We start from the raw sequence: 25,298 nt of genomic DNA on the forward strand, positions 1-25,298 counted from the left end.
AGGAAATAAAAATAAATAAGTCAGAGTGACAATTCTCCTGTTACTTAAGAAGTTTTGTAATCTAATGAAGTTAGGTATGTGTTACAACACAATGATAATTTACAATTATCTAAACTGAGAAACTGATATAAAAAAGGGCTCTAGACTGACCAAAGTCTATCACTAGGATTATAATGGAAAGATGAATCAGGCCTCAAAACAGCAAATGGTAATTTAAAATTTTTCATGCATTTGTAAACTTTAAAGCTTTGCCATTTTTTTTGTTTTAGCAGTCATAAAATGAGATAGGAAAGGAAACCATCCTCAACAGTCAATAAATAGAAGCGGAATTGACATATGCGCACAACTAATTCATGTCCAGCACCATAGTAAAACAGATATTAGAACAATATCTAAAAAATAAAAACAGCAGTTATTTTTTAAGATTTACAGAGACTGTTCAAATGAATTACATTATTTCTGCAGCCAGCAACATGGATACATGCAAATTTTTTGTTAAAGGATTTCGAGAATTTAATATATTGCTTTCCTAGCTACTGTAGTGTAACAACTGATGCTGTAACTACCACTGTAATTGTAGCAAATAATACAGTAAAAAGGTTTGATGACACAAAACACAAAAGCATGTGTTTTGCTCTATGCTCTTTCAGTGCAAAAGCACAGAATTTTTTAGACAGAATTTTTGGAGACAGATTTTTAAAAGCATCTTTCAAAGTAAATTGAGCAGCAAAAGTCTTCCCCTTTTTCTTTTTTGGGTTTTTTTTTTGGTTTTTTTTGTTTTGTTGGTCGTTTGGGGTTTTTTTTTTGTTTTGTTTTGTTCACCTCCACAAGAATTAATATTACACTGGCAGCAGTTATTTCCTGTGATCCACCTGAGGGGTTTAACAAAATAGACAGATGTCAGTGGTACAACTCAAGCACTTCTCTGATGGAAAGATGCCACTTTCTTTTTTGAAAAGGCCAAAAACTTATTTTCTGTGCCCACTGTCACAAAAATATCTCATGTTCTTTCCCTACAATCAATATAGTTCTATAAGAGATCAGAACCTAGCAAGAGGAGTTACCAAATGGTATCAGTTTCCTTGCATGGTCATGCAAGATTTCACACTTTCTGTAGTCAGAAATTTGAGAATCATAAGAGTGACTTGAACAGAAAGACTCTTTAGGATTCTTTTAAAATGCAGCTACTAAGATCAACACATTCTTTCACACATAGACATTGGCACTTCCCCTCCATTCTTTGTGCTCATGGTAAATAAAACAAAGATAGTTCCATTATCTTAATATAACTATAAATTTCACAAAAAAAGAAGTAACTTGCCCCACAGACAACCGTGGTCAGCATGGCAGGAATACTACCAGTTGCACAGCAGTATAAATAAGGTAGCACCGAGGGTAAAAAGTGTGTGCAACTAGTTTTCTATTTTGGCAACTGTAATTTAACAGAGGGCCATGTTGCTCCCGGGATTTTGGTCACCTGTCTTACAGCACTATAATCCTTTTTTGCTCTATTGCAATAATGATTTGTATAACTGAATATGCCAAACTGCCTTTCCAACAACAACTTCAATACTACCTCAGAACTGACAGGCATGAACTGCTGCTGCATTTTCAGTGTTATTAGGCAAAGCACTGATCTGGGAGTTGAGTTCCTCTGTGACCTACCTGAGCTGTTACCTCACTTCTAGAAGAGAGGCTTATTATCTTTCCCAGGTTTCCAGATGGCTTTTCAATTATCTATTTATCTTGTGCAGTTCTAGTGACTAACTGCTTCAGCTGATAACTGCCAGCTGCCTCAAATTCTCTGTGATGCCTGATAGAGATCTTTCACAGTCGCGTCTGTTCCTGTAGTTACAATGTGCTGTGTTCTGTGTCACCGTGAGCTGCAAAAGAAAACAATTTGGTTGGGCCATGGTTGATGGTTACAGAGAAAACTAACCTCAATGGAAAGACACGCTCTGGCTACATACTATCATAGAATTCTATGTTCTAGTCATATTTATATGAATTTTATCACAAAACTTGAAGTACATGTATCTCTTTCACTAACAGGACTAGGATTAAGTGTTTTGCTAGTGACATAAATGTTATGCTGTGTGTATGAATGAATGTGGAGTGAGACACAGGCTGACAACTACTAGCAGTTGATATAAAGCTTACAGAAGATGGCCTAGATGATTTGCCAGTATAATACTTGTGTTGTTATCCTGCGTATCACTTGGAGATGACACGAATACACACCACACCAGCCTGATTATGGACATGAGAGAAGTTTGAGATGTGTATTGATGGAACCAAAATCAGTGCAGAAAAAATAGAACATAATCAGAATGCAATCTGACGTAGGCCAGAACAACACATGATCGTAAACATGCACCCTTTAGATTCAGACTCTGAGACAAGAAGACATAACTTGTAATGTAGCAGAGAAGTTCTAAGCTTAGAAGAGACCTGTAAAAATTCTGGATTCAGCTAAAACTGTTTGACAAGTGGCATGTGGGGAAAAGGGACTACTCCAGTAGGGGACTTACCCAAACAGTTAGTGGAGAAACTTACAAAAAGTACCATCAGGTATTCAACATTTGTAGCATTTTCTTTTTCTCTAGTGAAAAAATAACATTTAAAAGTCTTTAATGTTATTATCACTAAAAAACCTCAATCTGTTACAACAAAAACAGGATAGTGTTTAACATGCAACCTCACAAAAATCTATCAACTGGACACAAAATTAACAACCAGAGAGGTGACTCTTGTCGTACATTTATTAGTTGATTAAAATTCTCCTTAACAGTTGATTTAATTTCTTCTTAAGAATTAGTTCACTGAAAAATACAGAATGCCACACTCCCATACACAGACATATGCACATGCACAGAGAAATCTGAACCGTTAGTAGCTTCTTAAAATTCACTCAGAAATTATTAATTACTATCACTCATTAAATATTTTTAGTTTGAATAATACACTTCCTACAGCAAAGGCGCACCAAGACTGGAAAGATGCAGAATGCCAACAGAGATTTTCAATCTACAGCTGAGAACCAAACCACTTCAGTGCCTTCACTCTACACACACTCACAGAGGAGTCTATTCACTTAAAAACATGATATCACTGCAATCAAAGTCCAAGTAAAAAAAATTAATTATTGCATCAACTTCTAGTCTGAAGGTTCATGGTAATTTTTGTGCCTTTAAGCAGGCTGGAGGCACATAGCATGCTGCATCTGAACTTGTGCCAACTGTAGGCCAGAATCCTACCCTGTTACACCTGCAGCTAGCTTATGTTCTGACTCTGCCTTGCACTCGAAAACACCAAATGCAATGAAGCACACAGCAACACTGAGTCAATTAAGATCACCTTTCCTACAGAGAGTGGTCTGAAAAGAGGTATTGAAAGAAGCTGCATGAGGCACATAGGTATATACAGATGATGTTTATGGCTGTAATGGTTAACATATGGTAATACAATCTGCTATATCCATGTAGATGTTATTATATGCAGTATAATATAAATACAAATTTATTTACAAGCACAGAATACATCAACTTGCACTGTTTGTAGCACTGTTACATAGAGCATGCAGCATGTGCTATGTACTACTGCAAATACTGTCCGTGTGATATACCTTACGACATATAAGTGTAATATTATAAATTTTACACTGTGTAAATTTGTGTGTAATATTTAGCATAAATTTATAAATTAAAAATATATATTTGTATCTATATAAATATATATTTATTTTAGTTGGGCATATCAATGGAGGAAATAGAAGTATGCAATGAAAACCAGGTATGATTTCTATCTTCCTGTATTTATTTTTCAGCTCTCTTTGAAAATTACTTTCCTAAAACTATATAAAACATCATGCAAGCTTTACTGTTTCTCTGTAAAGGGCATTGTAGACATGCTTTGCATTTTACAGGAATGTCTGAGGCCCTATATGGCCTACAATTTTCTTCAGGGCATAAAAAATGTTTGAATATGGAAGACAGCTTTAGACTGCTGTAATACCAAGAATACATCTTTGATTTCATCACTGGAAGCTTTTTTAACAAAAGATTTTACATCCAATTTCATCCTAATTTCAACATTTTTTTACCCTGTAGCTGTGGACCTGCCTGGAAGAGTTTGACCATGGCCATCAGTACCCAAGCTTTCTTTGCTTGCATGCCCAAGAGTCCTGGCTTAGTGCCTGCTCTCCCTCCAACAGGCTTAGAGGGCCCCTCGTGGGTCCTTGGCCTTCCAAAGCCCTTAGTGCATCCTGCTGCCAGGACAGACAGAGTGACTGTGAGCGGGCTGGGCACAGGCTCCTTCGACACACTTGCACAAGAGATGGCTGGTGTTGCTACCTAAATAACGCAACTGTGACTTCTACTTGCTGCCCTGGCAGTCACCGTGTTTGCTCCTAAAAATGCCCCTGGACTCAGATACATAAATCAAGTTCTACTTAGCTTATGCAATGTCACAAATTGACTCCACGCTGCTCAGTTTGTTTCAGGAAGAACAGTGTTTGCCCTCTCTACCAGTGAACTACTTACTGTTCCTTATGAGTACAGTGCCAGAAGCTGCCCAGAGACTGTAGAGAGCTGGCTGCTTTACAGACATGTGACAAAGTATTCCCTCCTGAATCTGAAAAACTTGGCCTGGAAATGGACGATACATAAATAATAACAATAACATCCTAAAGAATGAAGGTATGCTTAAATGTTACATTACTGAGACTTCCAGGTCTGCGTCTTCTGATTTAATGGTTACAGTTTAAAACATAGAAAAGTTTGAAACACTTCTCACATAAAAGCAAATCAATTATTAAGATAAGGAGACAAAGAAACCTGTTTTTTATTAATTTGTGATTCAGACAGCAGTTGTCTGTGGATGGATTCTTTCATGTAATTACCATTCATGATGCTGGTTTTTTGAAGGGTGATATGCTCTTTTCCACATTATTTTTCAAAACTTTTTGTTAATTGTGGTTGATTCTAGCTAAAAGATTCAAATGTTACTAATGGAAAATAAACAGACAAAAATAAACTGCACAAGTTCAAGTCTTTCCTTCCTTTACTAGCAGCTCAGGAAACTACATTACTCCCAACTACAGCCCATGAACTGCCTGTCCATGCACAGGCAGTCTCAGTTCCTAACACGCCTGTAATGATCCTGATCATAAAGCTCTAACTAAGTGCACAAAGTGCTTGACATCAAGTGGATTTTTTTTTCAATAAGATATTAACTTTTTTTGTACATTTCACAACACAATGTCAACAACTATAATTATTCTCCTCACAGTACTTAAGTACTGCACTTAATGTGCAACCTTTAAACGAGAATAGGCATTAAGGTAAAGGTTTTAATTATGCGATTATATGATTATGTTTATTTCCTTACAGGTTTTTAGCCTTAAGGACAGGATTTCTGGATAATTTAGCGGTCACTTTCATAAATATGCTTATCATACGTACAAAACACTTCTCATAACTTTTTTTTTCTTAAGGAGACAAAAAGACGGCAAATGCTGAGGTGACCAAGATTTTCATCAGCAACTCGATGCTGACAAGCCCAATTTCAGTTCCCGTTTCAGAAGGCGAAGGTCCTGCGTTGAGCACAAAACGAATTCGGTTAATTTACTTTTTATTTTCCCCCTAGCACGAGGAAACTGATACAGCCTGTTTTAGACTTTCGGTGGACCAGAGAGGGCAAACTGCCTTTAGTGAGAAATACTTGGCAGCCTCAGTGCTCAAGAGGAGGCGATCGGGGTGGGACGGGGGGGATGGACACGTTTCTCGTTGCCAGAAGCGAGGTGCCCTCCCGTACCCCGGCTGCAGCTCCGTGCGAGAGGCTCCGGGTGCGGCGGGGCGGGCAGGAGGGCGGGGAGCGCTCACGGCTGCCCCAGGGACACAGGGCCCGGCGCTGCCCGCCCGCTCCAGCCCGGTCCATTCCGTGCTGTCCCACCTCCCGCGCTGGCGCCGTCTCCATCCCCTTCTCCCCGGGCCGGGCGCCGCGCCCCCGCCAGCCCCGCGGAGCCGGGTTGGGCAGCCCGGGAGGCGTCTCCGCCGCAGCCCCCGCCCCCCCGCGCCGGTGCCGAACGCCTCGGCCGCTCCCCGGCAGCACCCCCGGGACAGCAGCACCCGCGCCTCCCTCCCTGCCGCCCGGCCCGGGCTCTCCCGCCGCTACTCCGCCGCAGAGGACACCTCATGGAAAATAAATAAATTAATTCCCCCACTCGCCCCCGCGGCCGGGAGACGAGCCGGCGGCGGCCGCGGGATTAGATCCAGTCCGAGCTAGAGACCAGGTAATGTAACCTACCCGCCAGGAGGGAGGAGGAGGACGAGCAGCGAGGTCGCTGAGGTTGTCCCCACCGGGGAGGGCTCCGGGGGACGGAGAAGCGGCTGCCGCAGCCGGGGTGCGCCGGCGTGGCCCCCGCGGGCTGCGTGCGAGCGGCTGCCCCCGCGCTGAGCGCGCCTCACTGTCAGTCACACACACACACCAGCCGCCGCCCACTCAGGGAGGGATGGATGGATGGATGGATGGATGGATGGATGGATGGACGGACGGAAGGACCCCGCGTGGGACGCAGCTGTCCCCCCAGTACCAGAGCAGGCACCGCAGGGAGACGCCGCAAGCCCCGCCGTGCCCCGCTGCCACGCGGGCGGGCGGGCGGCTCTGACAGCGGGGCAGGGAGGGAGGCGGGCGGCGGGGCCGGGCTGAGGCCGCGGCTCTGGGGGGAGCGAGGCGCGATCCCGCCCCCGCGCCGCTGCGCGCATCCCCGCGGGGCGCCGAGCCCGCCAGCGCCCACCCGAGCGGAGCCGCCGAGCGCGGCCCCCGCCCCGGCCACCCCCGGGAAATGTGGGCGGAGAGCGGCGGAGCGCGGACCGTGCCGCCGCGCTTGCCGTCATCTGACACGGGCCTGCAAGGAGCGCTGAGCGAGGTGACCTTGGAGAAGGTGGATCTGGATGGAGCCACTATTGCTCCGTGCCAGCTGCTGCTCCGTGCTCTGGGCTGCTCCGAGTTCCGTGGCTCTTGCGTTGTTATCTCGAAACGCTGTTGGCTTTAGTTAATGGTTGTGTACAGAGGTTCTGGTATGAGTATTACCAGAGCCACGAAAATAGCCTCCATAATTCTCTTTACTTGACCTCTGCTAGCACACAGTCCTTGAAGGGAATGTTCTGAAGAGTCTCCCTGGCAGGGAGCAATTGTTCGGCGTTCATCTTTGTCGAAGTGACCCCTAAAGAGCAGTAAGTCATAGGAGAGTCTGAGAACTTGCCCTGTTCATGTTTCAGACACCAGTGTCCCCTTCTACTTCTGTGAAAACACATTACCTTTCAGTCCTGCAGGGTCACAGAACTGACACAAATTCTCCACTGCTTTTCCAGTGAGGTCAATAGGAAAACAAAACAAAGCAGAGAAACGTTTGCGATACCTGGATTTTCCAGTGCCAGCCTGAGCTTTCAGTAAAGGCGTCTTACTGAAATTGCTGTGGAAAGGTGTTTTGGTAAAAAGAGAGAAGCTAAAGAAAGCTGGTACCTCCTGAAGATGTCCATTCTAATTTTGTTGGTCTCCATAATAATTGCTCATGTTTCCATAGTGGTTCCCATCTGTGGTTCTCAAGTTACTGATCAAATAGTAATGAAAAGGTGTTTGTGGCTTGCAGTGTAGGAATGGGGCCATGAACTTAGTCACACACCAACTGAGCCAACAACTCAAGAGTTTAGCTCTGTCTAGATGAATCATGACAGAAAAGTTAGTCATTGAGACAGAGGGATGTACACTTATATTTAAAAGAAGGAGGAAACTGACAAATAATTCAATAAAAGTGAGATGTGCTTTTATGTACAAATAGTAAATATGGGAATAATGCAAAAGTGATTCCCTTTTTATTTTTAAATCAGCTCTCTTCTCTCTCCTTGCATTATTGTCTGCTAACTTTGAATAGTGTACTTGAGCCTGAGTGCTGAACTCCTTCTACATGATGGAAACCATTCAGAGAAGAGATTATACTTGAGATGTTTGTTATTATTTGTGCAATTCATTACAGAGCTGTAACTTCACATGTCTGCAAGGGCCCAGCTAGCTTAGTTTGCAGCATAGTGGTTACAATGTAAGTGGCTTCAAAGCAAAGCAGCTGATCATTTTGATTAGGCAGAGAGGTGGCTGGAGGTTATGGTTTTTATTTTATTGCAGCTTTAAATAATTTTGGTAGCAAAGAAAACCTGATTTTATTTATATTATGGAGATGTAGAATAGCCTAAATACATACTGTGGTCTTCATGGTCTTCATTTGGTGGAAAACCAAATTCATGTGTTTTCCAGATAGGAAAACTCTTTGGATTGTGTCATGATACACTGATCTGAACAGGTATTTTGCATGTAAAGGGGGAGACTTTAAAATATTACAAAGGGCAATATCAAAAAGAAACCAGAGTGTAGTTAAATATTGTGACGCTGCAGCTGCAGTAAGGAGTGAAGGAATTCTTTTTCAACAATTTTCATTGTAAATAAATGCAGTGTTATAGTATATTTAAAAAGCTTCCTTCCAGCTCTTTAACCTAATTTCATCTGTCATTTCTCTGTAGTGTATAATGTATTTAAGCTCACTCAGCTCTTCTATGGCAGAATTCTTATTCTAAAATCCAAGTTTTATCAGGGCAGGAGATCTTTGGGCAGCCTAAATTTATGGACAGGCAAGTTAAAGGAGAGAAAAAAACATTTCTTGAATCACGAGCTATTGTTTTTTAAAATGTTTTTCTTTCATTACTCTTCTTTCTTGGATGTGGTTCACTACATCGTACTTCTATTTCTTGATTTTTTTTCCCCCCTGGCACTTAGTGCTTTTCTTTTTTCTTAATTTAAAAAAAAGGTCCTCGCTTGTATCCTTTGTTTCTCAAGTAAATTATCTTGTCCTCTTTTTGCAATGAGGAGGTGGCTTTATTTCCAGTAAATATGGTTATTATTGGACCCATTTTATTTCAAGAAAAGAGGCTATGACTTACCTGATTTTATTTCGCATTGCAGAATCACATGATACTTTTGAAGAGTTGCATTTTGCTTGAGGACAAGTTTGCTTTAGCAATAATAGTGCCTGAATATAATTTTCAATTAAATTGTATCCCTTAACACCATTTGCCAGAATTTAAGCTGTCAATTTTCCGGTGTGGGAATCAAGAAGAAGGTTCTTGGGCCATGTTAATAATCTGTGTTGTAAAATGAATTTTATGTTTCAAGGTTGGTGTAATTGCAAAAAATGTAATTATCTTTTGAGTGTTATTAAAATTTTTAGGTCATAGCTCTAAATCATTGATAAGAAGGTTAGCAGTTTCTATGTCTGTTTGTGTAATATATATATGGCATAATGTTTGCACAGCACCAAGGAGGAGGTTAGATAGGAAAATATGATGTCATTGACCAACTGTTTTGTGTGTCAAATGAACACGAGGAACTGGCAGAGTCCCACATACACATCTCAGTCCAGACCTGCATTCCTTGACTTGCATGTATTTGTGATCTGTTGGGCCAACTTCTCTAATTTTATTGTGCATCTTGGAACATTTGGAAAAAAGTTTGCAGTATTCAAACAAAAGGAATTTGTCTACAGGAGTAAGAGGATAATATTCTGTGGCTTAAAGATGTTGGACAAACTGACTGTGCAGCTCTATTTGGCTTTACAGTCTATTCAATATCTTTTTATTTTTCTTGGTCTTATGATCAAGCAATCAAAATCTTCTTAAACTCTTATTGAAGAGCAAAGGGTTATCTAACTAGGTCACAGTGGCTGATGAACTAGAAAGAGTCACAGTCTTTATTGCTTGATTTTTATCTTTGCAATCTTAAGATTTTTAATTCACAGTAGTTTTGGGGGGTGGGGGGGTGGTGATGGTGATGAGGCAGATTCGTTATCATTAGATCCTTTTGTTGATCTTAGTTTTGGTTTATGTGTTGTCTTTAAATAGTTCCTTTATTTATACGTTTTCAAGGTCAAGCTTCCAGTTCCATGCTAATACTTTTTATTTTTGGGACACAGTGCTCTTCTGTCTTATGACTTATATGAGTAGCTTGATATAAATGAAGAGGTTTCCATAAAGAGCTGATAAAAACGAATAAGCGTTTCCAAAAGGATATGAACATGACTAGGCCACTTTAGAAGGTTCCCAAAAGTGAAGGAGGAAATTAATGGAAAAGAATTGAGCCTTATCACCATATACTCTTTTCCTTTGTAGTTGTAAGACTTAAGATCTTAAGAAATGAAATTAATTTTAATTCATAAAGGTAGGGAGCCCTAGAGAACAAACTTAAGACAGGTTTTTGGGTTTTTTTTTGTTTTTTTTTTTAAATTAGTGCTGATGCATTTTCTTTCAACTTGGTTTCATGATTATTGAATGTTAGCTATTGATTGTATTTCAGTCCCACCCAACAAGAAAGCAGTGCTTTGAATAATGGTGTAAATCATATAAAATTTGCTATGAATTTTATACTGTAGGAAACTTGTACTTTTAGGTCACCTTTCAACAAACCACAGGACGTCCAAATATTGTAGAAGCTGGAATATTTGAGAATATGTGGATTTGACATCGTTTTCTTATGATTACTATGAAAGACAAAGACAATATGAAACTCTGCAAAAAACAGTAAAAAAGTCAAAGCATAAAACTGTGCAGATTGGAGTTGCCCAAACATGCAAGGTTGTTTAAAAAGTGTTTATTGTCTTTCAGCATGAATGTTTGTATCCCCCCCAAAAAAACACTTTCCAATTGTTTTGACTGCAAGCTTGGTAGTTATTTCGCTTTTATCTTTCTTTGAGGTTTTCCAGTGGAAGACTCGTGTAGGTGATAATCAAGGTTCAGAAAGCGTGTTGCACAGAAGACGACTCAGAATGAAGTATTTCATAGCTTTTTTTATTTGTGTATTTTTAAAGTCCTGGTCCTTCAGAGTAGCTCATCTTGCCATAGCTGCAAACAGACTCCTCCTGCAGCTTCAGGCGTGACCACTGTGGAGTGCCCTTCCATCGTGCGGCCTCGGGATTAGCAAACCATTGGCAACATTCCCAAGTTTGGCACCCAGGGACAGCACATACCACAAAGAGTTGTAATGATGTTCAAGATGTGCTTGGCATCAAAGAACTTCAGCATTTCTATCACTGCAGTGGTGGTAATGACAGTGCAATGAGGTGCATTGCCTCTTCCATATGGTCTGCAGTTTTAATCAAAATTATTAAAATCAGCCACAAAACAGCAGTACATCATCCCAAAAGATAGAAATTATTTTTTTCCTCCATAGAAATAGGTTAATTAAGGTTTTAACATTCCTGCTTGCCATTCATCACTTCAACACTCTTGGAGTCTATGGTACAAGCGAAAAAGAGATAAAAAAAGATGAAATCTCAATTCATCCATGTGTGAATTTTAACTTCATAGTATCACCTGTGGAGCTTTACTTCTCAATTTGTGTGTTCTGAAATCAAGAAATACGGAGAACAAGTATTTCTTCTAAAGTACTAAAAACATGTGAAGAAAGAAACCAAAATAAATCCCCACTTTTTGTGCTGACAAAAATGGCGAAAGTATATATACAAAATGTATATTTGATTTTTTTAAACATAGCTAGTTCCTACTCTAACATATTTGATTAGTATTTTAGACAGAGAAATGAGCATATGCTTACTTCTGGCATGCTTTTGTTATTACTTGTATTAAAGTGGTTTTTTAAACATTAGAAATTAGGTTGTATGTGGCATTCTTTTCAAATCTCTGGAGTAACAATATAAATACTTGGTGGTGAAGATGAAAATTTTTGAAGTGATACAAGACTGTATTCAAACTACCAGCTTTAAAAATCTGGCCTCTGAGAGACATAGCTGATTTTCTTTGCTGATCTTATTGAGAGATAGAAATTGGATAAAAATATGGGATATTTCAATAGTTACCTGTGCTATTGAATTAAAATACCATAGGAGTTGTTATTACTAGATTGAGCTCCTATGGTTTGCATTTTTGATACGGCCCTCAGGGCAGGTTCGCAAAAGAAGCCAAGAAAAGAACAACTTAATGATGCAAATCAACTCCCCTTGGTCATGTAAGTGTCTGATTTCTTAACAATTGGAATTTTATGTGCTAAATTCCTTGATAATTCAGCCTTTGCTGAGAATACTTTCCACTGAACAGATCCTTTCTAGAATTTAATTGCTTTTGCATGCTCTGTTGGGGATGGCTTTGGGTCTGAATCTGGATTGTGGACCCTGCGTTCCCAGCCGTGCCTCCTGCTGATGGTAGAAATGAAAGTTTTTGAGATATATACTGCAAAATAGAACTGAAGACTTGTTTCAAAGACAGAAGAAAGTGTGCCTAGGACAAAGATTCGAGGAGGCTGAGCAAGGGGGTTGCATCTGAGAGCAGGTGGAGAGAGCTGAATAGACCATGGAAGGAAATCGCTGCTGAAGCTGAGGGTGGCAATGAGCCTATCTTCTTATTACCAGCCCCTTTTTAGAATGTACATCTTTAAAATAATTTGTACATAGTACTAAATTAAAGGATTCCTTTCTGCCCTGAGGAATTTGTAAGAGCTCTACTCATTTTATCACACAGGGATCCTAACTCCTTATCTTCCATTAGGCAGCCTCTTTCCCTTCCTCTCACCAACACTACAAAAGGTGAATCAGGGCACTCAATAGCACATTATTAGAAACCACAACAACATATTTTAACAAGGAATGAAAAAAGCTTTTGTATTTTTTGACCTCTAGGTTGTATATATAAAGAATATAGGTAGAAAAGAATATTCCATAATAGCCTGTATTTACAGAGCGTGAAGTATGCTTTATATTTGTGAAGAATAGGAAAAAAGAGAGCCTGTTTTCTTTTTCTTGTGCAGATACAATTATGTTGGCTAGAGGCATAAGGCAGGTTTTTTTTTCTCATGTTTTTCTCATGTAATTATTCAAAAAGAGATGTTTTGTTGTAGTCATGCTGAAAATAGGGGTGCATTATTTAAATTTAGTTCATTTCCTCATTCATACAAAATAATACTAGAACATTATGAGTGCCTTGCATGGCTCATGATCTGTTTCAGTTTTAGCTTCATGAAAATAATTAAAGTGATTTTTAAGCTAATGAATATAAAGGCCAAGATCACATGAGGTAGAGAAATCCAGGAAGGGCATTTTTAAGTGACGCCTAAAAGCACCATGGTGATTGCTCTCAGTCAATTAATATGTCAGTGTTGCTTGATTGGCATTTCCTCTTTTTCTGTGACTCCAGGTCCTTGCTTGAGCTCCCTTCCTGTGGTGCAGTTCTGCTGGGTTATAAGGAATTGCTCATGGTTTACACCCTGTAATAGCTGAAGAGACTCTTTGACTGCTTCTTAAGATTCCATTATGTACTCTTTTTGATTTCTTGCTTTGACTTGCCTCATTAGGTTAAATGGAAATTATAATGATTACCAAAATGATGTCTCTATTTCCAAATAAGTTCTTTAATGTGTCCATCTTCTCTGCCATTCTCGTTTTTATTTTGGTCAGAACTTTGTCCTTCTCCCCATTTATTAGAATGAAAATCAAGATACAGTAGCAAGTGAGTGACTCTTCTCATCCTACCCGGATACTGGTTTTCCACACTGAAATTGCCAGTGGCAGTTGTCACTTGTAGGACACCTTTCATGGGATACAGATGATGATCCTCCATAGTTACCAGTACTGATGTTTTACCGTGCTACTTTTATCTGTAGAGTTACATATGTTTGCGTTCTTTATCCTTATGGCTTTTAATTCTGCCTTTGCAGTGACATTATTAGGGTACAGAAAAAAATGTAGCCTTGGAAGAATGACACATGAGAAGGTGAAAACAGAGTGGATGGGAGAACACGTTAAGCTGAGGAAATAGTGTTTTGAGGAGTTTCACAGAGGCAGATGTCTTCAACCAAGCAGAAGTGGAATGACATGTCATGTTTTCAGTCAGAGCAGGTTTTAGTTGTATTCTGATTTTTTTTTTTTTTTGAGAAAGGAATAGACAGTATATTGCCCTTTGCTTTTATGATTTCTTTATTCTAATTGTTGGCCATAGGAAGGTTTTTGTTGTTGATGAATAGTATAGGATACAGAAGCCTGTATATATTGTATTGTATTGTATTGTATTGTATTGTATTGTATTGTATTGTATTGTATTGTTCTCAATGAAAATGTATTTTAGCTATGAGGCCATGATTTTATTTTCTTGCATGTATTTCCTGAAAAATTATGAAAGCTCTAGTAGTTGTCATATCCAAGCTTACTTTGGAATTATTATACTTAAATTGATAGTTTAATTGCACTTAATTATATGTTTTATTAAGTATCCAGGATATGTTTTTAACTTTAATAAGGTAGTTGCAAATTTCTTCCTTATTTTTTGTTCTTGTCCCCCATTTACCAGTTTTATCCCAGATGTCTAAATACAACTGTTTTTTAATGCAGGACTATACTCTTGTGATACCTAAATTAGCCACCTAAATTAGGCTCTCTAATTTTTGTGTTAGTGGATCCTGGGTAAGTAGGTTGTTATCTCTTAATAACTGAAGCTTAAATCCTACTTTTAAATCAATTCCCTCTACTAATGAACAGGTACTGGGTGAAAACAGAAGTTATAACTGTATCTTGAAGACCCTGTCCTATAAGTACTTTGAACAGCAGTTATAGCTGTTTTATTTGCAGAGAATCTTGCATTCTGGTATAGTCAGAAGGAAGCATTTACTTCTCAATATGGCAGCTGAATATACATGAGTGAGCAGATAATTTTCTAGTAGTAAAAATTATATGTATATATACAAATACACAAGGTGATGTGAAAACAGGAAGAACTATGCAACATGTTGCATACCAGTAGGTGAAGTGGGGAAATGAAGAAAGCCCTGGAAGGCTGCAATTATATTGCTTTGATGTTTTGGGAAGTCCTAGTGTTGCAGTATGGTATTCACAGCCTGTAGTAAGCAGCCATAAATACCATATACACATGTGTATGTATTTTCCACCTGATCCTTTTGACCTCTTTGGAGCCTCTGTGACCAGGTGCGTAGAAGGAGCAGTGGGTACCTGATGGGTGATGTTGGCAGTACACGAGTGTGAGGAGATGCAGAATTTGGACCAGCTATGAAAACAACAGAATCAAATGCTTGGAGGAGACATTTCAGTGCCAGCACTTTAACTTGGCATGTTAGCTGTCAGAACTGAATGGATGAATCTTTAGTTGGCATTTAATAGTAAATTTAGTTCCTCATTTTAGAATAGAGGACCTCTGTAATCAAGGAATTTTTTAGTCATCCAACCAAAGCAGAGCATGTTCTGTTTTCCTGTGCCAAGAGGCTAAGGCTGCTTGCTTCTTAGCTGTTTGCACTGTTCCAAAGGGGAGTTTGAACTGTTTGGTCAATCCCTGCTGCTTTCATTAACTTGGTGTGTTTGTTTCTGTTACCCCATTGAGAAGGGGATGGTTTGTGTTTGTGTTCCTAAAAGTTTGGACCTGATTTATTTAACCAAACCTCACTGAGCCCAGAGCCTTTTATATTTGGTTGAACTCATGCTCCCAGGCACATTTTATTCTGCTTCTGTGATTTTGACAGAGGGAATCCCCCTTTGTTTCTTCATTTGGTAGAGCTGCTTGTCTGGGCCCTGCTGAGGGTAGAAATGGGCTGCCTACTTTCTGCTGCAAACAGGAACCAAGAGAGACTCTTGTCCTAAAGAGAGAAAAGCGTTTTCAAGATGGTTTCTAATTTTTTTTTTTTTATCTCTCAGAGAACTGAACATATTCAGAGGGTGTTGCAGTGATTCCTTAAGCAGGAGTAGGAAGGCTTTTCACAGCAGTGAAAAGACACAAGGTATTGAAGGTAGAGAAAGAAGGAGGGAATGATATAAACTATCAGGTTACTGGGTTTTAATTCTCGGGCAGCCCAGCAATGCAATATTCTGCTTTTGAGGAAAGCCATGGCAGCATGAGCTACCTAAAATGCACACTGTGCTTTAAAGTGGAGGTTGTCAAAGCACTGCCTTTAATTTGAATCCTAAAATGTTTCAGCAAAAGTAGAATAGATGGAGCTGTGAACATTGGGCTGGCCTTTGGGAGGTGGTTTGTGTTACTGCTAAGGTTACCAGGACACCATCTCTAAAATAACCTGTTGCTGTAGAGCTACAGTGAAAGTGTACATTGATCTGCATCTTTCATCTGTGGCATTTAAGAATGTTGTATTTATCTCAAATAGACCTGCTTGGAGTGGTTTGGAAAAAACTGATTAGTCCAGAGTGCAGAAAAGAAAAGCGAGCTCTAATGGAAAGGTGCTCTGTTGTTACAGTATTCAGGCCTGCTGGGAGTTGCATAAAATGTTTCTGTCATGTGAGTACCCTCAGTTGTCAGAATTTGTGTGGATTTTTACCTATTAAATATGCCTGCTTTAGCTTTGTAGATGCTACAGTCAAGAGCTGATCCTGCAGGAGGGAAAAGTTCTGCCAGCATAGCTGCCCTTTGAGGCAAAGTAGAAATATATTAAACTCTTTAATCATTTTGAGTTGTATCTCCTCCTTGTCTATAAACAAAACTACTTTTTCAATTGCTGAATATTTTTATCACTATGCTTGTCTGTTTTAGTAATACATACCTAAGTACAACTGTAATTTTCCCACTATAGCATATACCTACACTTACTGCTTACTTGTTTTAAATGCTTCTCTTAATCAGGGTCCAAATCCAGATGAAAATCTGAGTGAACCTCCAACAAATATAGTACATATTTAGCAACTTATATATCTGTACATAAATCATAAACTTTCAAGCTGGAGAACATCTTGCATTTTCTTACAGGTGAGAAAAAAGTATTTTTTGCTTAAGATTATAATTGTGCAATGACACACATTGCTAAGTTAAAAGTAAGAGGTACAGGCTTTCAAAACATGCATACCATTAAAAATTATGATGCTCTTAAAGGCAATAGTACTATTGCATTCAAGCTCATTATCCTTTTCACTTTTATTTTGCAATGTCCTCACAGCATCCTTTCCCCTCTGATAAACACCCTTTAGTTTCTAATACTCAGTCTCATGTACGCACTCAGTTCCGCTGAATTAGGCTCACATACATTATCTGATCTGAATAGAAAAGAGATTTTGTACTCTAAAAAATACACTCTCCCACAAATAAATTGTAAAAGACAAAGAAATGGAATTAGTATAAGCATCTAAAGTGATCTGATCAAAAGAGGAAAATTACCATCATATATTAATGAATTGAACATATTTGGTCTTCATTAGCTACTGCAGCATTTAAAAAAAGCAAGAATGTTAGTGGCTAAGTTTATACTTCTTTATTTAAGGCAGAAAGTGATATTCAAATAATTACAGGAAAAACTCTGCCCTGACAGAGTAGCCTTAAATGTTACTTCTAAGGTATTGTATTCTTTTATTTTGTGTGTGATTATCTATGCATTCATACAGATGCATTTAAATACAAGATAGTGAGGACAACTGAAGGGAAATCAAGGAACCAGGGGAAACCTAAAGTACCAGTTTTGAGATGAAGAAGCTGTAAGTCATTTGCAGAGTAGTTTTTCCTTACCTTGGACTTTGTATGCTGGCATGTTTTTGAGCTATAGAGCTGTTAGAGCAAGGAGGGGTGAGACAGCTGGGTGAGGCTGGGGATTAGGGAGGAAGAGTGGAGGGAGGGCAGTGGGCAGCGTGTGGAGCAGTCTGAAGCAGTGTCTGCAGGTGGAGAGGGCTGGCAGACTGGAGAGGGCTGGCAGGTTAAGGGGCTGGTGGGGGAATGTGTTTTCATTGTAGTGCCATTGCAGTGAGCATGAATGGACTGCTGGGTGAGAAGGAAACCTCTGATATTTCTCTTTAACCTCTGTGTTTGTGACTTGTGCTCAGGTGGTTTTTAACCCATCAGTGTGTCCGGCTCATTTGAAAGGGTGCTGTGAAGCAACCAAAAAGCTGGGATGTTGGGCAATGTGATGTGCAACAAACCTTTCAGATTTGTATTTCCTTCATACCTAACACACTCAAACTTGTGTACTGGCACACCCTATGGCATGTCTAATTACTCAAGATCTTGTGTATCTGCAGTTATCCAAGCCAACAAAAATTCAGTCTGCGTTATAATGTTTTTCAAATAATTCACAGAGAGTAGTTTTTCAATTAGCATTGCTTTTTTTTTTGTTCTGCAAAGGGATCTTTTATGGAATTCTTGGACCATTGAAAAAGATTTGGTAGTATCTTGGGCAAACAGGTAGGTTTTTTTGTTAAATTTTGAAAAGTACGTGATGCATATTTGGTATCTACACCATCAGAGACAGCCTGTTTTGTTGCCTGAATCAAATATATTCTGCTGCCTCTATTTCACATTTGGAAGAAGTTGTATTTCATACCAGGTACTTTAATAGAACTGTAGAATGCCACATATTCAGATATTATGAAACACAATCTCAAAAAATGCCACAAAAATATGAGACAAAGTGTTTATGCATTATAAAAATTGATAGCAATTTAATCAGTGCAGTCACAAATTGGCTCTAAAAATGATCCCTACAATTTTGTGGATCTGGGCAAGTGTCCAGCCTTTACATAAGGTAAGCTGTCCTCTGTATTGTTCTGTAAAGCATTGAACATTTTTCAAGTTTTAATTTAGTGGTTTATCCAGTGACTTAATTGAGTAAATTGTCAATTAAAATTGCACATATGAAATCTGTCACTATTTTGCTTAATATGGCAGTGATTTTCTATCTTGCACTTTCTTGCATAAGGCTTGACTTGAAGATTGACTTTCAAAAAGATAGTTGTCTGTTGTATGCAAAGCACAAGCTAGTTTGTCTGCACCTTCCATAAATTGACTTCTATGAAGCCATGACAACCACAAAAATATTTGTGATCCAGCAGTCCTGAGCTGCACATTTTACAAACATAGAGACAAAATTTGGGTCTTGCAGCACATGCTTTTCAGAGTTGCAATACTCAGCTAAACTGGACATATTTTTCTCAACAGTACAGAAAAGATTGCAGAATTTCAGATTTCAACATCATGCTATTAAGCTGTGGATCAACTTCAAAGAAGATGGAAGAACATTTTTAGAATCTAGAGCATACATTTTTCACTTTCTTATTTTGTAAGAGCTAAATAGGCCAACAGGATAACTCTTGTCCTACCTCCCCCAACATTCTTAAGATTTAGAAATACTGAAATGGAAGAAGGGACTGGGTCATTTTTTTTCAGTCCACTGCAATACAAAAATGTGTTACAACTTTATATATAGGGCTGGATTCATCCAAGCACAGACTTCAGTAGGATATGCATCCATAATTAAACACTTTTCGAGATGTACTTTAAATAATGGAGAGATATAGGAGCTTGTAGGCCACATTTCATTTTGTTATAGCTTACATGTCTAAAACAGGTCAGGGAGGGATATCCCAGAGCTTTGTTTCTGCCCACTGATTTTAAGTGAAACCTACATATCCAGATGACATGCAGATGTCAGCATTCTTAATGTCAAAATATTGTTGTGATGGATTGCTCCTTAAATGAGAAAACATCAAATTATGTGTAAGTCAAAGAATATCTTGCAGATCTGTATCACAAGCTTAAATCTTCTCTAAAATGTGTAAATCTTGAGCATATACTAGTTGGAGAAAAGAAGATTATCACTCAGTACCTTAGGTTTTGCAGGGAGTTATAAAAAAAAGTAAAAATTCACACCAAAAGAAAACAATTTGTGACCAAACTTCCATTATTAGAACAAGCTGCTTTATAGCTTTAGGTTTTATTGCTACTGATAATTTAGGGCATTCTTTCAAGAAGGCTTGGTTTGGGACAGAAGGAAAAATTGTGCTGCAGTATAAATGGAGGCACTCAAGCATATGCACCAAAGATTATTTCTTTTCATGTGTCTGTTACTAAAAAGTAGTAGTAAAGCAGATGTTAGCGTGTAGAATACCTGAGCTGAAGTTCACATCAGCAGCCAGACTAAATGGTTGTGATGAGTTTACTTCAATTTTAACAGTTTAATCTGAAGATCCCAATAGAAATTCTCTTTTTGGTGTCTGGCTCTCTTCCAGGGAGGAATAGTTACATTTAATATGTGCCTATGAGTGAAAGGGCAGCAAGGGGCAAAAACTGAGCCAGCTCTAGGCACCCTTCTCAGAGGAACTCTTGAGTAGCTGGATCTGTATTAGATGTAAAATTCCACTGGCATTACTATTCGCAAAATACGCTGCTGGATGCAGTCTCATATGGTGAGTTGTGTAATAGCCCTCTTGATATTGATATGTTTTTATACAGAAATGGTCCAAGACTGTATTAACTTTTGTTTTTGTCAAGTTCAAGCTGACAGTGGACTGCAGGCCAGCTGTCTGCCACTGGCATGCCCATGGCAATTAGCTCTGTCTCTTAGAAGTACACTTTAGTGGTAGTTCTGACCTTCTGCCTCGTGCTCAGTTCCCTGAATTTAAAAAGCTCAGCTGCAGGATTGGCACAGATTTTAGTCCTTATTGCTGTCTGAAGTCATTGGACAAAAGGCAGCTGTGGTCTCTCATGGTGCTGCCAAGTTGGTGCTGTGCTGTGCTTGCTCATGTGGCCTTTGTGGTCAGCATCCCTGGAGACACTGCAGTGGTGCCTGCTGTTAGTCCATCTTTCCGTGGCTGCTTCTCACGGGTGCAGAAATCTTGGGGCCAGCGGTGATTTTCTCTTCCCCTGCCTGGGGAGGGACGAGGATCCTGTGGAAGGAAGGGCCTGTGGGCACAGTGGGGGAGAGCAGCTTTGCTGACACAAGTGAGCAGCTGTAGCCAGGACTAAACACAAGCTGTCAAAATGTAACAGAAGGTGTCCAGCAGTAACAATGCCTCCTTTCCTACTTCACTCCAATTATAGGAAATGTGGTATTGTTGTCACTGCAGGGTCTTTGTCAGAGTTCAGCAACCCATGTTTACTTCCTTTGTTGTCCCTTCTTGTGTGCTTGTGTCAGCAAACACATTCCCTTCCTGCTGTTGTCCTCAGTGATGAGATGAACAGCCATTGCAAGTATCCTCCTCACAGTTTGGCATCAGAGGCTCACCTATCACTGCCATGTGTTATCTCCAGTATGTTTCATTCTTCCCAAAAGAACTGTTTCAGATTCAAATTAAAGTTTTGACAATACAGAGATCAATTAAATGATAATATTTTCTCATTAATAGTCTGGCCTTTTTCTTTAAGCAAGTCTCCTATTGGGTTAGCTTTCAGTAATTCTACACCCTGTTTTACTTTTCATGTGAGATTGCCACACATCCTAGAAATAAAGATTGTCATTAGTGTCATTATTTTCATATAGATTAAGAAATTTATTCTGAGAATTGCTTTCTTGCCTATGAACATTTGAAGTGGTGGGTAGTGAAAGTAACAGCAGTTTGCCCATAAAATCTGTCCCAGAGGCGGCCAGAAATTCCCAAACAAAGCACTTCTAAGAGCTTTGAGGTTTTAATATCTGTTGCTTAGTGAATATCTAGGACAAGAAAAAGCTTTAATTTTTTTCCAGCCTGAGTCATCATATTGTTTTTCTGTTTCGTTTGGCCAGGCTGTTTCATCCTTTCCAGCATTTTTTGGGTCAAGGCAAGTGTGAGACTGATAAAAAATAGCAGTTGTGAGGACATGCACACCTTGTTGCCTGGTTTTCCAGCAATATAGTTAGCAACATTTTTGCATTTAGAAAGAAAAGGCTTTTGATGTGAACTTTGAAAACATTTTGCTCAGAGTTTTTATGTGAAGGTAGGGTCTGGTCTTAGGTACAACCTATCTTGTAATGTATTTATTCTATCATCAGTTCTACAGATGATTCCCTTTTTTTCCAATACAAAAATAGTGAGGTTTTTTTTTAATTTAAGAAATAATTGAAAATAATTTTTGGAGCTCTAGAGCAAATTCTGCATTATCTCCAGCAAAACACAGCTTTTTAAATATTGTCATGGCTAATACTGCTTATTAATTCAAAGTTTCTAATTACTGTATAAAGCCTTATGCAGTATTTTATACTTTTACTGTTAATTGAGCAGTCTAAAAACATCTAAGTTAATTGCACACTTACTGTTAATTGCTGGACAATTTTGTCCAAATGAGAAAAAATTGGATTTTTGCAACATGATAGCTGCATTAAGTGCCTCTAATTTTCCTTTTAAGCTTTTACTGATGATCTTTCGAGCATTTTTATTACACTTTTTATTCATTAAACAAAATAATATTAATGTGATCTTAGTGTATGTTGTAAAAGGCAGTTTCCCAACCAGCCTCATCATATATTGCTGAACTCCTAGAGCATTAGACACAAACTATGTTAAGGTGTCCCCAGACGTTAGCACTCATTTAAAAGGCTACATATAACACCTAAATAGAATTTTGAAACTGAACGGAGGTTGTTAAGGAAAAATCCTTCATGTCAGACAAAGAAGCTGTGAAAGAAACCCTTAAGAGGTGATGGAATGTTAATAAACCAAGGGTATCCTTCTGAGGGATTGTGTTCTGCATGTTGAGCTTCACCATAACCTCTTGCGCCTCAGTAATTTGAGATGTTTGTTGGTTTGGCCATTGGTCACACAAAATAAACTGTCCAAACATCATGTGTGATAATCAGCCAATCAAGTCTCCAAAGAGTCTTTAAATGTTCAAACTGAACAAAGGCTCTGTGTCTCAAGTTCCGATTATTGTCTTGGACAGCAGCTCTCTGCCAGGTAATGTGCTGTTTTTCTATTTCCTTTTAGCTTTATTTAGTAGCAATAGGTAGTTTCAGATTACTGTGGTAATCCATGCAAAACTAATTGAGTAATTAAATGCAGGACAAGTCAGTGCACCAGCACATGTTGCATAGTATTTGCTGTTGGCTTTTTAATCATTATCTAACATGTATTGACAAAACAGTGTGAAGCACTTCAAAGAAAAAATATTCTTATACTCTGTCCACTCCTGGAAGGTTATAAGAAGGATTAACAACTGAATGCTGACAATTCGCAGTGTAACCAAACTCTATGGATTTGATGGACATATTTGTTCATACAGGTTGCCAAAATTTCTGAGTAAATAAAGACTTCAAAGATGAGTTTCTAAAGAGAAAATGAAAAGAAGGGGTAGCATCAGTGTAGCTTAGGTCAGATAGGGATAATTAATGCCATGTGTTTTGAAGTAACACCTAATTTATCAATGCAACATCAGTTTTACTTACAAGACAAGTCTTCATGATAAACATCTTATTTTCATAAGGATTTGGGAGGGGAGCAATAACATAATCCCCCTGCATGAAACCAAGCATTGGAATGAAGATTATTCATCCTCGCTGAGCACTCAGACAGACAGTTCTTCTCCAACACCAGAGATTTTTATAACAAAGGTTGAGGTGTTGCTTTAAAGCAAACAATGTGCGGGTGTATTTTACTGACACCAGTAACTCCGTTTCAGTCTTTTGCAATGTCAGAACTCAGTGTTGTATGCCTCATTTCAAATATAGGTGCTTAAAAATTATTAGATTCCTTAGAATCAAGTGCAGAAGTAATTTTCAATTAGTTTTTTTTTTTCATTATAACAACTCTAAAATCTCCCACCAACCTACACAGTTCATCAAATAGTCCACGAGCTTTAGAATAGCTGATTATACATAATTTTGAAGAAAAATTTGCTGAGTTTATTTCATGGAGATAACCTGGTGATTTTTGGGGCTGTTTTTTGTCATCCCTGTTATCAAAGCTTAAAGTCTAAATCTTTGTTTACTGAGCTTAAAACTGAGATTAAAGCTGTCTTTAATTTCACCAGGGTAGGCTGGTGGCTTAGAGGCTTGAGTTTTGGCTGTCATCTTCACAACCCTTCTGATGTCAGAAGCTTTGTAGGGGCTTATCACATACTAAGGCTGTGGACTTAAGTGGGTCAAATTCTAAAAGAGAAAAAAGACAAAACTCCTCAATGGAGTCCTCAAACACTTCCGATGGATATTTTACACCTTGCTTTACATTTTTTCATTTGTGTTTATGATATGATTTTCAATAAATCTACATGAAATATTATTAATAAAATATTTTTAAAAATTAGTTGGGAGATCGAAAAAGAAGTAATATTTTGTTTTTACCACTGGTAAAAACAAGAGATTTCAGTGTATATTCTCAAAGTCCCACTCTCATGTAGACTGATGTCCTGTAGCTCTCCAGCACTGAAAATATTCCCTTGGCTTTTAGCAAAACCAGGAGATAACAGAAAGGTATTTCTACCGGGTAATAGTAGAGAGGTCCCCAAGTCCTTGTGTAAAGGAGTCATGCTTGAACAAATGACTTTTCATGATGCTGCGTGCAACCTTAGTGAAGTTTCAGTATAAAGAAAATTCCTTTTGCTTTAACTTTCCTCCTAAAAACCTGGGGTTTTGCAGATTTCCACACAAAATTTATTTACAACTCCCTGTCCCATTAAACAGCTACAAGAAGGAAAGAAATTGAGTGGGGGGGAAAAAATTCAAATCAGCCTGCATCTTCTCCCCAGAGTCCCAGAGAAAAGGAAGCACTGTGCTTGACCCATGTACCAGAGGAAAGCAGGAGAGTGAAAGATGTGTGCAGTGCAGCTACAGGCATAAAACAATCACTGCCTGATTGCTTTATGATGTTTCCACCGAGATATCCCATTAGTATGTGATGATAATGAATCATGGTTGTACTTCACTGAGAGCTCTTGCCATGACTGCATACTTTTCTGATTTTTTTTCTTCCCATGGAATGCACATGGAAACAAGGGAGAGAAATTATTTGAAGATCATAGCCAGAATGGAAGCTGCGAAATTACAATGCTGTTTAGAAATGGACAAACTTTTCAGCACATTTTTATTTTGTTTTGTCAATATTATTTTATTCAGGGTAGAAGTGCAGATTTAAATATAGTCTTGTGGAGAATGTGAAAGAATTCATTTAAAAATGTCCCTAGTCAGGGCAGTGCATATGTGTTGACAAAAGTATTTGGGGGGTTCATTACTTTTTTTTTCCACTTCTGTAGACATAGCTTGTCTACAGCAACTAATTTAAGAAAGAATATTTTTCAGTTAAAGAGAGGGATTGAAACAAGACAAGTGCTTCTTTACTGGTAAGGATCTCAAAATCTAAACAGCATCTCAGTTCAGTGGAAATGTTTGTCCCAGATCTAACTCCTACACGCTCAGAGGGTAACTCTTAAGAGTAGGGAGAAGTGCCATCTGGTGATTCACAGCAAAAACTGATGGAATCAATTTCTAGGAGAGACAAATGGAAGTGGTCATCAGCCACAGATAAAATTGCCATCTGTGATGTTTGGTTCTAAAGATTCTTAAAACTGACA

General features: G+C 38.8%; 1 protein-coding gene and 1 long non-coding RNA gene across 3 annotated transcripts in view; one reads left to right on the forward strand and one right to left on the reverse strand.

Moving 5' to 3' along the window:
* The window catches only part of LOC128937226 (uncharacterized), a 62,672-nt gene extending 56,818 nt beyond the window's left edge, over positions 1–5,854 (reverse strand). Inside the window, exons 1-2 of the long non-coding RNA XR_008483041.1 lie at positions 4,542–5,854; positions 1,666–1,883 (exon numbers count right to left, since the gene is read on the reverse strand). This is a non-coding gene — a long non-coding RNA (uncharacterized LOC128937226). The remainder of the gene's footprint in view (positions 1–1,665; positions 1,884–4,541) is intronic.
* Positions 5,855–6,084: 230 nt separating this feature from the next.
* Positions 6,085–25,298, forward strand: part of SLC16A7 (solute carrier family 16 member 7) — an 80,646-nt gene continuing 61,432 nt past the window's right edge. Inside the window, exon 1 of one of the 2 annotated variants that reach the window (XM_054276644.1) lies at positions 6,085–6,292. The gene's annotated coding sequence lies outside the window, so the exon portion shown is untranslated. Of the gene's footprint in view, positions 6,293–22,655; positions 22,691–25,298 lie in introns of those variants that run through there. The other variant, XM_054276653.1, reaches the window with a different exon arrangement.

This window comes from Melozone crissalis, unplaced genomic scaffold, assembly GCF_028551555.1.
Source record: "Melozone crissalis strain CALT ecotype California unplaced genomic scaffold, PUWL_Pcris_2 ptg000004l_1, whole genome shotgun sequence".
In the NCBI taxonomy this organism is placed as follows: Eukaryota; Metazoa; Chordata; class Aves; order Passeriformes; family Passerellidae; genus Melozone; species Melozone crissalis.